The sequence below is a fragment of the Arachis ipaensis genome, chromosome B10 (genome assembly GCF_059453495.1).
Source record: "Arachis ipaensis isolate K30076 ecotype BB chromosome B10, ASM5945349v1, whole genome shotgun sequence".
NCBI classification, from domain to species: domain Eukaryota; kingdom Viridiplantae; phylum Streptophyta; class Magnoliopsida; order Fabales; family Fabaceae; genus Arachis; species Arachis ipaensis.
The window spans coordinates 117796185-117812439 of NC_142435.1; the positions used below are offsets into that span (position 1 = coordinate 117796185).

Consider the following 16255-nt stretch of genomic DNA (forward strand, 5'->3'; position numbering starts at 1 on the left):
CTAAAGAAGGACTGCAGATGGTGTTGGATTCTGACCTCCTTGAACTCGAAATGGATTTTCTAGAGCTACAGAAACCCAATTGGCGCGCTCTCAATTGCGTTGGAAAGTAGACATCCAGGGCTTTCCAGCAATATATAATAGTTCATACTTTTTCCGAGTTTTGATGACACAAACTGGCGTTCAAACGCCAACTTCCTGCCCTATTCTAGAGTTAAACGCTAGAAACAGGTTGGAAATCAGAGTTAAACACCAGAAATAGGTTACAACCTGGCGTTTAACTCCAAAAAGAGTCTCTACACATGAAAGCTCAATGCTCAGCCCAAGCACACACCAAGTGGGCCCCGGAAGTGGATTTCTGCAGTATTTGCACTTTGTTACTCATTTTCTGTAACCCTAGGTTACTAGTTTAGTATAAAAACTACTTTTAGAGATTTATTTTGTAGGTCTTTAGTTAGATCTTTTTGTATCTCTTGACGTTGAGTCCTTAGACCTTGGACATGGAGGCTAGCCTCACGGCCATGCCTAGACTTTTCACTTATGTATTTTCTCCGGTGGAGTTTCTACACCCCATAGATTAAGGTGTGGAGCTCTGCTGTTCTTCATGAATTAATACAAGTACTATTGCTTTTCTATTCAACTCACGCCTACTTCTTCTCTAAGATATTCACTCGCACTTTAACCTGATGAATGTGATGACCCGTGACACTTATCATCATTCTCACTTATGAACGTGTGCCTGACAACCACTTCCGTTCTATCTGCAATAGCTTGAGTGTGTATCTCTTGGCCTCCTAGTTCACGACGCATGATTGCCTCTCCTGGCAACAGAGCATTCCATTCTGTGAGATCAGAGTCTTCGTGGTATAGGCTAGAACCATTGGCAGCATTCCTGAGATCCAGAAAGTCTAAACCTTGTCTGTGGTATTCCAATTAGGATCTGGGAAGGGATGACTGTGACGAACTTTAAACTTGCGAATGTTGGGCGCAGTGACAGTGTGCAAAAGGACAATGGTCCTATTCCGACGCTAGCGGGAACCGACAGATGATTAGCCGTGCGGTGACATCGCATATGGATTTGTTTTCATCCGAGAGGATCATACAACTTGCCATGGAAGGAGGTAACGCATGGTTGGAAGAAGGCAGTAGGAAAGCAGAAGTTCAAAAGCAACAAAACATCTCCAGACGCTTATCTGAAATTCCCACCAATGAATTACATAAGTATTTCTATTTTATTTTTTGTTTTATTTATATTTTAATTATCAAAACCTCATAACCATTTGAATCTGCCTGACTGAGATTTACAAGGATAACCATAGCTTGCTTCAACCCGACAATCTCCGTGGGATCGACCCTTACTCACGTAAGGTTTATTACTTGGACGACCCAGTGTACTTGCTGGTCAGTTACACGGAATTGTGAAGAAGTCTTGAGATCACGTTCTCCCACACCAAGTTTTTGGAACTATAGCCAGGGAAAGAATAATCACGATTCTGGCGGACCAGTACGCGTGGGCGAGGCATACCCGTGAGGGGTTGAAATTCTTAGGGTCAGGCGTACGCATGGCTGGGTGCTCTGTTTTTCAAAATTTTCGAATTTCTTGCACCAAACCAAGCATTCCAAACCTCCCAACAACTACCAAAACACCATAAAACCTTATTTAACATACTAGACTCCCAAATAAACTCAACTAACTAAACAAAACTTGAAATTAAACTAGTTTGCCAATATATACAAAAGAGCAAAAAATAAAAAGAGTTTACCATGGTGTGGTGTCTCCTACCTAGCACTTTTATTTAAAGTCCTTATGTTGGACAATTGATGGGGTGCTTGCTACGGTGGTTTATGTTTGTGTTCATCCTTGAATCCCCAACAATGCTTGCATATCCAATGTCCACCGGGATCCCAAATTAGGTGCACAAGGCCTTCAAGTAAGATTGAGCAAGTAGTAAGACCCCAAGAGTGTTGATTTTTGAAATGAATTCTGAGGTCCCAAACCTTGTTCTTGCACCCATCTTCTGGTTGAATACCATAGTTAAATTCGAGTGACAAGGATTGTGAATTCTCAATTGAGCATCCATACACCTTCCTAGACCCATTCAATGTATCACTACACCAACCATTGTACTTAGGCTTTGATAACTCAACCATAGTGAACCTTGGATTGTGATGCCTACCACTAACCAACTCTTTCTTGCTTTTCATTCCACAAATATCCCTAAGTTGACCATCCGTTTCAAGCAACCCATATCCAAGTGGAATAAGAAAGCTAAAGGTTATAACTTTTACCCACTTGAATGGTGTAAAGGATGATGGTGACTTAGGAAAGGGGACCTCCCTACACTTTGACAATACGAGGTCCACTCCCTTGTGCTCTTCTTTGGTTACCTCCACCTCTTGACAAGTATCTTCTATGTCCACTTCCTGACAAAGTTCTTTACATTCAACCACTTCCTCACCAACCTCTTTTAGCTCTTCTCCACTCTTCATATCACAACTTGGAGGTAATGTGAAACCTATCTCAACATCTACCTCAATTTCAATTGGAGAAGATTCCTCAAACCCAAAAGGATCATGTGTTAGTGTGGAATTATCATCAAGATGCGGATTTGCTACTTGCTTTACTTCTTCTAATTCTTCATCATTCAAAATATACTTTGGAGGTTGCGCACCCTTCTTGACATTGCTTTCAAGCTCAATGGAGGAAGGCACAATAGGATCTTCGAGGTGATTTGTTAGTGAGGACAAGAACTCATCAATGATTGAGTCCAATTCTTGATCAACCTCTCCTAGTTCTTCAACCATTCCTTCTAGCTCAATTGTCTCAACTTCCTCCCTTGGTTGTAATTCTTGCTTCAACTCATCTTCTTCACCCTGAAGCTCCAAATTCACTCCCTCACTATGCTCCTTGATTGATCCTCCACATTCATCAATGGGAGTAGTTGGGATGCATGAGCTTAGGTGGGAGGCCATGTGGTTAATGGCTTCCGCCATGATAGCAACCATGACTTCTAGCTTCTTTAGCTCCTTTTGCTTCTCTTCTTGCCTTTGGATATAAGAGCTAATATCTCTTTGTTGTTCTTGCAAGAAGGTTTGGAGAGCTTCATCCATTGGAGGAGGTGATGGAAGAGAGGATTCATTGTTTGGGGAAATGGATTCATAATTGGAAGGTGGTTCATCTTGGAAATGGTATGGAGGTAAGGTATGTGGAATTGACGGTTCTTGAGAGTATTAATATTTGAATGATGGTGGCTCTAAGTATGGCTCATATGGTTGTTGGTATGGTAGATATGGGTTAGGACCATGAGGTGAATGGTGGTATGGGACTTGTGAGTAAGGTTGTTGAGGGCTATGTTGAGGAAAGAGGTCATATATATGTGGTGGTTGTGGTTGACAACCACAATGAGGGTCACCACATCCATTAGGTTGATACGCATTAGGAGTTGGATTGTACCCATAAGAAACCGGCGGAGGTTATTGCCATGAAGGTTGTCCATAAGCCTGAGGTTCCTCCTACCTTTGATTATTCCATCCTTGATGCATACCTCCATTAAAGCTTCCATTTCCATTTCTTACAACATAGTTTGAACCAAACTCATAGCTGGTGCGCAGAAATCGTGATCGTTCATTCCTTGGTAACGGCGCTAAAAACTTAATACGCACGTTCATAATCTTAATTCTTTGTCACAACTTTGCACAACTAACCAGCAAGTGCACTGGGTCGTCCAAGTAATAAACCTTACGTGAGTAAGGGTTGATCCCACGGAGATTTTCGGCTTGAAGCAAGCTATGGTCACTTTGTAAATCTCAGTCAGGAAGATTCAAATGGTTATAGTGAATTGATAATTAAAATATAATTAAAATATAAAATAGGATAGAGATACTTATGTAATTCTTTGGTGAGAATTTCAGATAAGCATATAGAGATGCTTTTGTTCCTCCTGAACCTCTGCTTTCCTGCTGTCTTCATCCAATCATTCCTACTCCTTTCCATGGCAAGCGGTATGTAGGGCATCACTGTTGTCAATGGCTACTTCCCGTCCTCTCAGTGAAAATGGTCCAAGATGCGCTGTCACCGCATGGCTAATCATCTGTCGGTTCTCGATCATACTGGAATAGGATTTAGTAATCCTTTTGCGTCTGTCACTACGCCCAGCACTCGCGAGTTTGAAGCTCGTCACAGCCATCCCTTCTCGGATCCTACTCGGAATACCACAGATAAGGTTTAGACTTTCTGAACCTCAAGAATGGCCACCAATAGTTCTAGCCTATACCACGAAGACTCTGATCTCACGATCAGAAGGCTAAGAGATACACATTCAAGCTTGTTTGCATGTAGAACGGAAGTGGTTGTCAGGCACGCGTTCATAAGTGAGAATGGTGATGAGCGTTACATAATCATCACATTCATCATGTTCTTGTGTGCTAATGGATATCTTAGAGAAGAAATAGGCTTAAATTGAATAGAAAAACAGTAGTACTTTGCATTAATTCATGAGGAACAGCAGAGCTCCACACCTTAATCTATGGTATGTAGAAACTCTACCGTTGAAAATACATAAAAACAAGGTCTATGCATGGCCGAAAGACTAGCCCCTATAATGGTCTAAGATCGCATAAGACTAATCAAAGATCCGACCCTTAACATGATAGTAAAAAGTTCTATTTATACTAAACTAGTTACTAGGGTTACAGAAATGAGTAAATGATGCAGAAATTCACTTCCGGGCCCACTTGGTGTGTGCTTGGACTGAGCATTGAAGCTTTCACGTGTAGAGGTCTTCCTTGGAGTTAAGCACCAGTTTGTAACCTGTTTCTGGCGTTTAACTCTGCTTTGCATCCTGTTTCTGGCGTTTAACTCCAGAATAGCGCAGAGAGCTGGCGTTGAACGCCCGTTTGCGTCATCTAAACTCGGGAAAAGTATGGACTATTATATATTTCTGGAAAGCCCTGGATGTCCACTTTCCAACGCAATTGAGAGCGCGCCATTTGGACTCCTGTAGCTCCAGAATTCACTTTGAGTGAAGGGAGGTTAGAATCCAACAGCATCTGCAGTCCTTCTTCAGCCTCTGAATCTGATTTTTGCTCAAGTCCCTCAATTTCAGCCAGAAATTACCTGAAATCACAAAAGAACACACAAACTCCTAGTAAAGTCCAGAAATGTGATTTTTATTTAAAAACTAATAAAAATATACTAAAAACTAATCAAATCATACTGAAAACTATGTAAAAACAATGCTAAAAAGCGTATAAATTATCCACTCATCACAACACCAAACTTAAATTGTTGCTTGTCCCCAAGCAACTGAAAATCAAATAGGATAAAAAGAAGAGAATATACTATAAATTCCAAAATATCAATGAAACTTAGCTCCAATCAAATGAGCGGGACTAGTAGCTTTTTGCCTCTTGAATAGTTTTGGTATCTCACTTTATCCATTGAAGTTCAGAATGATTGGCATCTATAGGAACTCAAAATTCAGATAGTGTTATTGATTCTCCTAGTTCAGTATGTTGATTTCTTGAACATAGCTACTTTATGAGTCTTGGCCGTGGCCCTAAGCACTTTGTTTTCCAGTATTACCACCGGATACATAAATGCCACAGACACATAACTGGGTGAACCTTTTTAGATTGTGACTCAGCTTTGCTAAAGTCCCCAATTAGAGGTGTCCAGGGTTCTTAAGCACACTCTTTTTTTGCTTTGGACCTTGACTTTAACCGCTCAGTCTCAAATTTTCACTTGACACCTTCACGCCACAAGCACATGGTTAGGGACAGCTTGGTTTAGCAGCTTAGGCCAGGATTTTATTCCTTTAGGCCCTCCTATCCACTGATGCTTGAAGCCTTGGATCCTTTTTATTACCCTTGCCTTTTGGTTTTAAGGGCTATTGGCTTTTTGCTCTTGCCTTTTGGTTTAAAGAGCTTTTGGCTTTTTCTGCTTGCTTTTTCCTTTTCTTTCTTTTTTTTTTCGCCATTTTTCTTTTCTCTTCTCTTTTTTTTCGCAAGCTTTTGTATTCACTGCTTTTTCTTGCTTCAAGAATCAATTTTATGATTTTTCAGATTATCAATAACATTTCTTCCTTTTTCATCATTCTTTCAAGAGCCAACATATTTAACATTCATAAACCACAATATCAAAAGACATATGCACTGTTCAAGCATTCATTCAGAAAAAAAAAGTATTGTCACCACATCAAAATAATTAAACTAGTTTCAAGGATGAATTCGAAATCATGTACTTCTTATTCTTTTGTAATTAAAACATTTTTCATTTATCAAACTAATGATCATGTAATAAGACACAAACATAAACATAAAGCATAGTAAACGAAAAACAGGAAAATAAGAACAAGGAGATTAAGGAATGGGTCCACCTTAGTGAGGGTGACGTCTTCCTCTTCTTGAAGAACCAATGGTGCTCTTGAGCTCCTCTATGTCTCTTCCTTGTCTTTGTTGCTCCTCCCTCATAGCTCTTTGATCTTCTCTAATCTCATGGAGGATGATGGAGTGCTCTTGGTGCTCCATCCTTAGTTGTCCCATGTTGGAGCTTAATTCTCCTAGGGAAGTATTGATTTGCTCCCAATAGTTTTGTGGAGGGAAGTGCATCCCTTGAGGCATCTCAGGAATTTCATGGTGAGGAATTTTCTCATGCTCTTGTTGAGGTCCATGATCTCTTGTTTGCTCCATCCTCTTCTTAGTGATGGGCTTGTCCTCTTCAATGAGGCTGTCTCCCTCTATGTCAATTCCAGCCGAATTGCAGAGGTGACAAATGAGGTGAGGAAAGGCTAACTTGCCAAAGTGGAGGACTTGTCAGCCACCTTGTAGAGTTCTTGAGGTATAATCTCATGAACCTCCACTTCCTCCCCAATCATGATACTATGGATCATGATGGCCCGGTCTATAGTAACTTCAGACCGGTTGCTAGTAGAAATAATTGAGCGTTGAATAAACTCCAACCATCCTCTAGCTACAGGCTTAAGGTCCAGTCTTCTCAATTGAACTGGCTTGCCTCTTGAGTCAACTTTCCATTGAGCTCCTTCCACACATATGTCCATGAGGACTTGGGCCAACCTTTGATCAAAGTTGACCCTTCTAGTGTAGGGGCGTGCGTTTTCTTCCATCATTGGCAAGTTGAACGCCAGCCTTACATTTTCCGGACTGAAATCTAAGTATTTCCTCCGAACCATGGTAAGCCAATGCTTTGGATTCGGGTTCACACTTTGATCATGGTTCCTAGTGATCCATGCATTTGCATAGAACTCTTGAACCATTAAGATCCTGACTTGTTGAATGGGGTTGGTGAGAACTTCCCAACCTCTTCTTCGGATCTCATGTTGGATCTCTGGATACTCATTCTTTTTGAGCTTGAAAGGAACCTCAGGGATCACTTTTTTCTTGGCCACAACTTCATAGAAGTGGTCTTGATGGACCTTTGAGATGAATCTCTCCATCTCCCATGACTCAGAGGAGGAAGCAATTCCCTTCTCTTTCCTCTTTCTTGAGGTTTCTCTGGCCTTAGGTGCCATTAATGGTTATGGAAAAATAAAAAGCAATACTTTTACCACACCAAACTTAAAATGTTTGCTCGTCCCCGAGCAAAAGAAGAAAAAAAGAAGGAGAAGAAGAAGAAAAATGGAGGAGAGGGAGAGAGGTGTGTATGCGGTCAAGGGGAAGAAGAGAGGGTTGTGTTGTGTGAAAATGAAGAAGGAATGAGGGGTTTATATAGGAGTGGGGGGAGGTTTAGGGTTCGGTCATTAGGGTTGGGTTTGGGAGGGAAAAGAATTTGAATTTTGGAGGTAGGTGGGGTTTTTTGGGGAAGAGAGGATGGATATGAATGGTGAAGAGGTGATGGGGAAGAGTGATTGAGGTGATTGGTGAAGGGTGTTTGTGGAAGAGAGTTATGAAAAGGTGTGAAGAGGAGAGAAGAAAATGTGGGGATCCTGTGGGGTCCACAGATCCAGTGGGGTCCACAGATCCAGTGGGGTCCACAGATCCAGTGGGGTCAAGGACTTAACATCCCTGCTCCAATTAGGCGTATAAAACGCCCTTAGAATGCATGTCTGGCGTTAAACGCCAGCTTGCTGCTTGTTTCTGGTGTTAAATGCCACTTCCATGCTCTGTTCTGGCGTTAAACGCCAGTCTGGTGCTTGCTTCTGGCATTTAACGCCAGCTTGATGCTTCTTTATGGCGTTAAATGCCAGTTTGATGCTTCTTACTGGCGTTTAAACGGCAGTAAGTTCTTCCTCCAGGGTGAGCTATTTTTAAAGCTATTTTTCATTCTATTTTTTATTTTTCAGTAACTTTTGTGACTCCACATGATCATCAACCTAAAAAAAAAAATAAAATAACAATAGAAAATAAATAGATATAATTAAATAACATTGGGTTGCCTCCCAACAAGCGCTTCTTTAATGTCAATAGCTTGACAGTGAGCTCTCATGGAGCCTCACAGATGTTCAGAGCATTGTTGGAAACTCCCAACACCAAACTTAGAGTTTGAATGTGGGGGTTCAACACCAAACTTAGAGTTTGGTTGTGGCCTCCCAATACCAAACTTAGAGTTTGACTGTGGGGGCTTTGGTTGACTCTACAGTGAGAGAAGCTTTTCATGCTTTCTCTCCATGGTTACAGAAGGAGATCCTTGAGTTTTAAACACAAGGTAGTCCTCATTCAGTTGAAGGACCAATTCTCCTCTGTCCACATCAATCACAGCTCTTTCTGTGGCTAGGAAGGGTCTTCCAAGGATGATGGATTCATCCTCGTCCTTCCCAGTGTCTAGGATTATGAAATCAGCAGGGATGTAAAGGCCTTCAACCTTTACTAACACGTCCTCTACTAGTCCATAAGCCTGGTTTTTTGAGTTTTCTGCCATCTCTAAAGAGATTCTGGCAGCTTGCACCTTAAAGATCCCAAGTTTCTCCATTACAGAGAGTGGCATTAAGTTTATTCCTGACCCCAGGTCACATAGAGCCTTCTCAAAGGTCATGGTGATTTCTGCCTATCCAATGCATTTAGTTCATTGGTGAGCAAGGGAGGTTCATCTTCCCAAGTCTCATTACCAAATAATTTGGCATTCAGCTTCATGATTGCACCAAGGTACTTAGCAACTTGCTCTTCAGTAATGTCTTCATCCTCTTCAGAGGCTGAATACTCATCAGAGCTCATGAAGAGCAGAAGGAGGTTCAATGGAATCTCTATAGTCTCTAGATGAGCCTCAGATTCTTTTGGTTTCTCAAAGGGAAACTCCTTATTGGTCACTGAATGTCCCAGGAGGTCTTCCTCACTAGGATTCACGTCCTCCTCCTCCTCTTTGTGTTCGGCCACACCAAGTAAGGTAATGGCCTTGCACTCTCTTTTTGGATTCTCTTCTATATTGCTTGGGAGAGTACTAAGAGGAGTTTCAGTCACTCTTTTACTCAGCTGGCCCACTTGTGCCTCCAAATTTTTGATGGAGGACCTTGTTTCATTCATAAAACTTAGAGTGGCTTTAGATAGATCAGAGACTATATTTGCTAAGCTAGATGGATTCTGCTCAGAATTCTCTGTCTGTTGCTGAGTGGATGATGGAAAAGGTTTGCTATTGCTAAACCTGTTTCCTCCACCATTATTAAAGCCTTGTTGAGGCTTTTGTTGATCATTCCATGAGAAATTTGGATGATTTCTCCATGAGGGATTATAGGTATTTCCATAGGGTTCCCCCATGTAATTCACCTCTGCTATTGCAGGGTTCTCAGGATCATAAGCTTCTTCTTCAGAAGATGCCTCTTGAGTGCTATTGGATGCAGCTTGCAATCCATTCAGACTCTGAGAAATTATATTGACTTGCTGAGTCAATATTTTATTCGGAGCCAATATGGCATTCAGAGTATCAATTTCAAGAACTCCCTTCCTCTGAGGCGTCTCATTACTCACAGGATTCCTTTCAGAAGTGTACATGAATTGGTTATTTGCAACTATGTCAATGAGTTCCTGAGCTTCTGCAGGCGTTTTCTTTAGGTGAATGGATCCACCTGCAGAATGGTCCAATGACATCTTTGATAATTCAGACAGACCATCATAGAATATATCCAGGATGGTCCATTCTGAAAGCATGTCAGAAGGACACTTTTTGGTCAGTTGCTTATATCTCTCCCAAGCTTCATAGAGGGATTCACCTTCTTTCTGTTTGAAGGTTTGAACATCCACTCTAAGCTTGCTAAGCTTTTGAGGAGGAAAGAACTTGGCTAAGAAAGCCGTGACCAGCTTATCCTAAGAGTTCGGGCTATCTTTAGGTTGAGAGTCCAACCATATTCTAGCTCTATCTCTTACAGCAAATGGGAAAAGCATAAGCCTGTAGACCTCGGAGTCAACCCCATTGGTCTTAACAGTATCACAGATCTGCAAGAATTCAGTTAAGAACTAAAAAGGATTTTCTAATGGAAGTCCATGAAACTTGCAGTTCTGTTGCATCAGAGAAACTAATTGAGGCTTTAGCTCAAAATTGTTTGCTCTAATGGCAGGGATTGAGATGCTTCTTCCATGTAAATTAGAATTTGGTGCAGTAAAGTCACCAAGCATCTTCCTTGCATTGTTATTATTTTCGGCCATGTCTCCTTCTTTTTCGAAAATTTCTGTCAGATTTTCTCCAGAGAGTTGTGCTTTAGCTTCCCTTAGCTTCCTCTTCAGAGTCCTTTCAGGTTCAGGATCAGCCTCAACAAGAATGTTCTTATCCTTGTTCCTGCTCATATGAAAAAGAAAAAAACAGAAAAGAAAATATGGAATCCTCTATGTCACAGTATAGAGATTCCTTTATGTGAGTAGAAGAAGAAAGGAATAGAAGAAGAGAAATTCGAACACCAAGAGGAAGGGAGGGCTCGAATTTTGAGATGAAGAGAAGTGTTAGTAAATAAATAAATAATTAGAAGGAGATGAGAGAGAGAAAAATTTTCGAAAATAATTGAAAAGAAAAGAATATTTTTGTTTTTAATTTAAATTTAAAGATGAAATTCAAAAATAATAAAAAAAAGAAAAATTAAATTAAATTAAATTAAAATTCAAAATAATTAGTTAATTAAAAAGGAATTTTGAAAAAGAGGAAGGTGATTTTCGAAAATTAGAGAGAGAGAATTAGTTAGGTAGTTTTGAAAAAGATAAGAATGAAACAAAAAGATAGGATTAATTTGAAAAAGATTTGAAAATCAATTTGAAAAGATAAGAAGTTAGAAAAGATTTTGAAATTGATTTTGAAAAAGATGTGATTGAAACTTATTTTGAAAAAGATTTGAAAAAGAAATTTAAAAAGATTTGATTTTGAAAAATTAAAGTTGATTACTTGACTAACAAGAAACAAAAAGATATGATTTTAAATTTTAAAGATTGAACCTTTCTTACTAGGCAAGTAACAAACTTAAAGTTTTTGAATTAATCACATTAATTGTTAGTAAAGATTTTGAAATTATGAAACAAAATAAGAAAAAGATTTTTGAAAATCAATTTGAAATTTTCGAAAATTATGAAAGAAAAATGAAAAAGATTTGGATTTTGAAAAAGATTTGAAAAAGATAAGGTTTTTAAATTGAAAATTTGACTTGACTCATAAGAAACAATTAAATTTTAAAAAGTTTTGAAAAAGTCAACTCAAATTCTCGAAAATTTATGAGTGAATAAGGGAAAGATATTTTTTTATTTTTGAATTTTTAATGATGAGAAAGAAAAACACTAAATTGAAACAAAATATAAGAATTATGAATCAAAACAACTGATGCATGCAAGAACACTTTGAGTGTCAAGATGAACACCAAGAACACTTTGAAGATCAAGATAAACATCAAGACTTATTTTTGAAAATTTTTAAGAAAAGAAAAACATGTAAGACACCAAACTTAAAAATTTTTAATGTTGAGACACTAACAAATTGAAAATGCATATGGAAAACAAGAAAAGACACAAAACAAGAAATTTTAAAGATCAAACAAGAAGACTTACCAAGAACAACTTGAAGATCTTGAAGAATGCAATGCATGAAATTTTGAAAAATACAAGAAAGAGATAAACATGCAATTGACGCCAAACTTAAAAACTGACACAAGACTCAAACAAGAAACATCAAATTATTTTTGGTTTTATGATTTTATTAATTTTTTTGGTTTTTTCGAAAATTAATTGGAAAAAGAAAATTAAGGATTTCAAAATTTTTAATGAGAATTTCAGGAATCATTCAATGTTAGTCTAAAGCTCCGGTCCAGGAATTAGACATGGCTCACTAGCCAGCCAAGCTTTCAGTGAAAGCTTCGGTCCAAAACACTAGACATGGCCAATGGCCAGCCAAGCTTTAGCAGATACAAATCAGGCATATAACAGCTGATACGATGGGAGTCCAAAGACTCTTGTGATGATAAGTTGAAATCTCGGTCCAACGGAATTAGACATGGCTTCACAGCCAGCCAGAATTCAACAGATCATCGTGAAACTCTAGAATTCATTCTTAAAAATTCTGAAGCCATAGAATAATTTATTAAAAAATTTTTTTTTTTGAAAATTTTTCGAAAATAAAAAAAAAGAATAAAAACAAAAACTTAAAATTAAAATAAAATTACCTAATCTAAGCAACAAGATGAACCGTCAGTTGTCCAAACTCGAACATTCCCCGGCAACGGCGCCAAAAACTTGGTGCGCAGAAATCGTGATCGTTCATTCCTTGGTAACGGCGCTAAAAACTTAATACGCACGTTCATAATCTTAATTCTTTGTCACAACTTTGCACAACTAACCAGCAAGTGCACTGGTTCGTCCAAGTAATAAACCTTACGTGAGTAAGGGTCAATCCTACGGAGATTGTCGGCTTGAAGCAAGCTATGGTCACTTTGTAAATCTTAGTCAGGCAGATTCAAATGGTTATGGTGAATTGATAATTAAAATATAATTAAAATATAAAATAGGATAGAGATACTTATGTAATTCTTTGGTGAGAATTTCAGATAAACGTATAGAGATGCTTTTGTTCCTCCTGAACCTCTGCTTTCCTGCTGTCTTCATCCAATCATTCCTACTCCTTTCCATGGCAAGCTGTATGTAGGGCATCACCGTTGTCAATGGCTACTTCCCGTCCTCTCAGTGAAAATGGTCCAAGATGCGCTGTCACCGCACGGCTAATCATCTGTCGGTTCTCGATCATACTGGAATATGATTCAGTAATCCTTTTGCATCTGTCACTACGCCCAGTACTCGCGAGTTTGAAGCTCGTCACAGCCATCCCTTCCCGGATCCTACTCGGAATACCACAGATAAGGTTTAGACTTTTCGGACCTCAAGAATGGCCGCCAATAGTTCTAGCCTATACCATGAAGATTCTGATCTCACGATTAGAAGGCTAAGAGATACACATTCAAGCTTGTTTGCATGTAGAACGGAAGTGGTTGTCAGGCATGCGTTCATAAGTGAGAATGGTGATGAGCGTCACATAATCATCACATTCATCATGTTCTTGTGTGCGAATGGATATCTTAGATAAGAAATAGGCTTAAAATGAATGGAAAAACAGTAGTACTTTGCATTAATTCATGAGGAACAGCAGAGCTCCACACCTTAATCTATGGTGTATAGAAACTTTACCGTTGAAAATACATAAGAACAAGGTCCAGGCATCGCCAAGAGGCCCGCCCCCATAAAGGTCTAAGATCGCATAAGACTAATCAAAGATCCGACCCTTAACATGATAGTAAAAAGTTCTATTTATACTAAACTAGTTACTAGGGTTACAGAAATGAGTAAATCATGCAGAAATTCACTTCCGGGCCCACTTGGTGTGTGCTTGAACTGAGCATTGAAGCTTTCACGTGTAGAGGTCTTCCTTGGAGTTAAACGCCAGTTTGTAACCTGTTTTTTGCATTTAACTCTGCTTTGCAACCTGTTTCTGGCGTTTATCTCCAGAATAGGGCAAAGAGCTGGCGTTAAACGCCAGTTTGCATCATCTAAACTAGAGAAAAGTATGGACTATTATATATTGCTAGAAAGCCCTGGATGTCTACTTTCCAACACAATTGAGAGTGCACCATTTGGACTCCTATAGCTCCAAAAAATCCACTTTGAGTGCAGGGAGGTCAGAATCCAACAGCATCTGCAGTCCTTCTTCAGCCTCTGAATCTGATTTATGCTCAAGTCCCTCAATTTCAGCCAGAAATTAATTGAAATCACAGAAAAACACACAAACTCATAGTAAAGTCCAAAAATATGATTTTTATTTAAAAAACTAATAAAAAATACTAAAAAATAATCAAATCATACTGAAAACTATGTAAAAACAATGCTAAAAAGCGTATAAATTATCCGCTCATCAATAGCCAAAGTGATGAGAATTCATAGTAGAAAAGGAAAACAAAAACAAAAACTAAGAAGATATAAAGAAAATAAACTCCTAAACCAAAACTAGCAAACAAACAAAAAGCAAACTATTCACAATATCAACATATGTACAATAACTAATAATAAGCACACATTGCAACTCTCCGGCAACGGCGCCAAAAACTTGATAGTGAAGATTTATACCGGTTCGGAATTTAACAAAATAATTTTGTTGTGAGCATAGCCCAAACTGACAATCGATCCTCAAATCAAAGTTTAATTTTTGGTTGTCACAAGTCCAACCTAATAAAAATAACCGAGAGTATTAGTCCCGAGTCGTTCTCCCTAAGAATTGCAATCGAGTGCTCAATTATTGGTTATAAGATTCAAGGGGGGTTGGGTTGATAAAAGGGCAAGAAAATGAATGACAAAAAAAATAAAGCAAACAATTAAATAAAGCAAGTAATAAAGAGAGACATTCATGGCAAGGATTGAGAATATAGGCTTTCTATCATAGTTATTAATTATCATACAATGATTAACAAGAGCTAATCCTATTTAGTCATCTCCAACATAGGAAGAAGGTATAATGTTATCTTCACTTGAGAGGAAGTCAAATAAGACTAGTTAATCTCAATTCAAAAGTCCTAATCAACTCACTAATTGAATTAGCAAAAGATTAGAATCAATGGAAATAATATTAACTAACAACTCTAGATCACCAACATAAGTTGGGTATTAATGACTCAATATCGCCTAATTTCTCTTTCCAAGCCAAGAATGCTAAAAAACTACTCTAAACCTAAGCCAAGCATTTTGTCAAACACTTGGAAGGTGTAATGACCCAACTCCCAGTATGCCATGGTCATACAAGAAGCTAAGTGTTACTAACTTGTTCTTCCTAATTATTAACTATTATTTAATATATGAGCCTATTCCTTGTTAGAACGTAGCCAATTTATGAGTAACTTTTTTTTTCTCTACTTAACTTATACCGTTGCAAGCGATGGAGTAAAATAAATAAGCATACATTGATAGAAATAATAAGGAAGCATAGAGAAACATATAACACAGCTGATAATATACATCATATACACTATAACAAAACATGTAGCTTTTACAAAAGATCAAGTTAGTTTACATCCGTGTTAACCTACATAGCTAATATATACACAACACTCCCAGAGCCTGGCCCATACAAAAGCTGCTAAACTGGCGCCCAGGCTAGCCTAACTACTCTATAGCTCCTAGCTTTCGGGTGTACTAACACAAGTGAGAGGCTAAACAAAAGTCAATGTCAGACTAGAATGTCATCAAAAGAGTGCCCCTACCACTGTCAGCCTATATCTACACGTGGCCATTTGGTAGATCGTCATGAGGCTCGTCCATCTCCTCATCCTGTTCTATGTCTATCTCCGGGTCCTCCTCCTCGTCGTCGTCAGCAGCTACAGCTATATCCTCAGAACCACCAGTAGCACTACTGTCACTATGTACAAAACCATTCACGAGCACAGGTCCGTTTGCGTATACAGGAGCTACCCCATCATCCGGTAGTTCCGGCTCATCAGGCTGTGGAAAGTCAGGAATCGACTCAGGGGGAAAGTCCCACTCTGGTGGAATCGCAGGTATATACTCACCAGCTATCTCAGGCTCATCAGGAATGATAGGTTCAGGTGCCACCACATTCAAGGGTTGAGCTGGTATAGGGTGTCCGGAACCGTCGGAAAAGGATGTCCAGGCACGTCAAGGTGTAATTAGGATAAGGAAAAGTCGTAAGGAGCATTGGGGTCAAAAAGTAGGCTAGACAGAGGATGTTGAAAAGCTCGACCTTGTAACGCATACCGTCTCATACGAGGCTCCAATCCATAATAAAGTAACTGTGGTGTACTGGATCCTCGTAGATGTAAGGGTCTTCAAAATCGTAGAATGTCACGCC

General features: G+C 39.0%; 1 non-coding gene across 1 annotated transcript; it reads left to right on the top strand.

The window, feature by feature from the left end:
* Positions 1-10086: 10086 nt before the first annotated feature.
* Positions 10087-10194, top strand: LOC148581442 (small nucleolar RNA R71). The gene has a single exon (XR_015895688.1). It is a non-coding gene; the product is annotated as a small nucleolar RNA R71 (small nucleolar RNA).
* The last annotated feature ends 6061 nt before the right edge of the window (positions 10195-16255 follow it).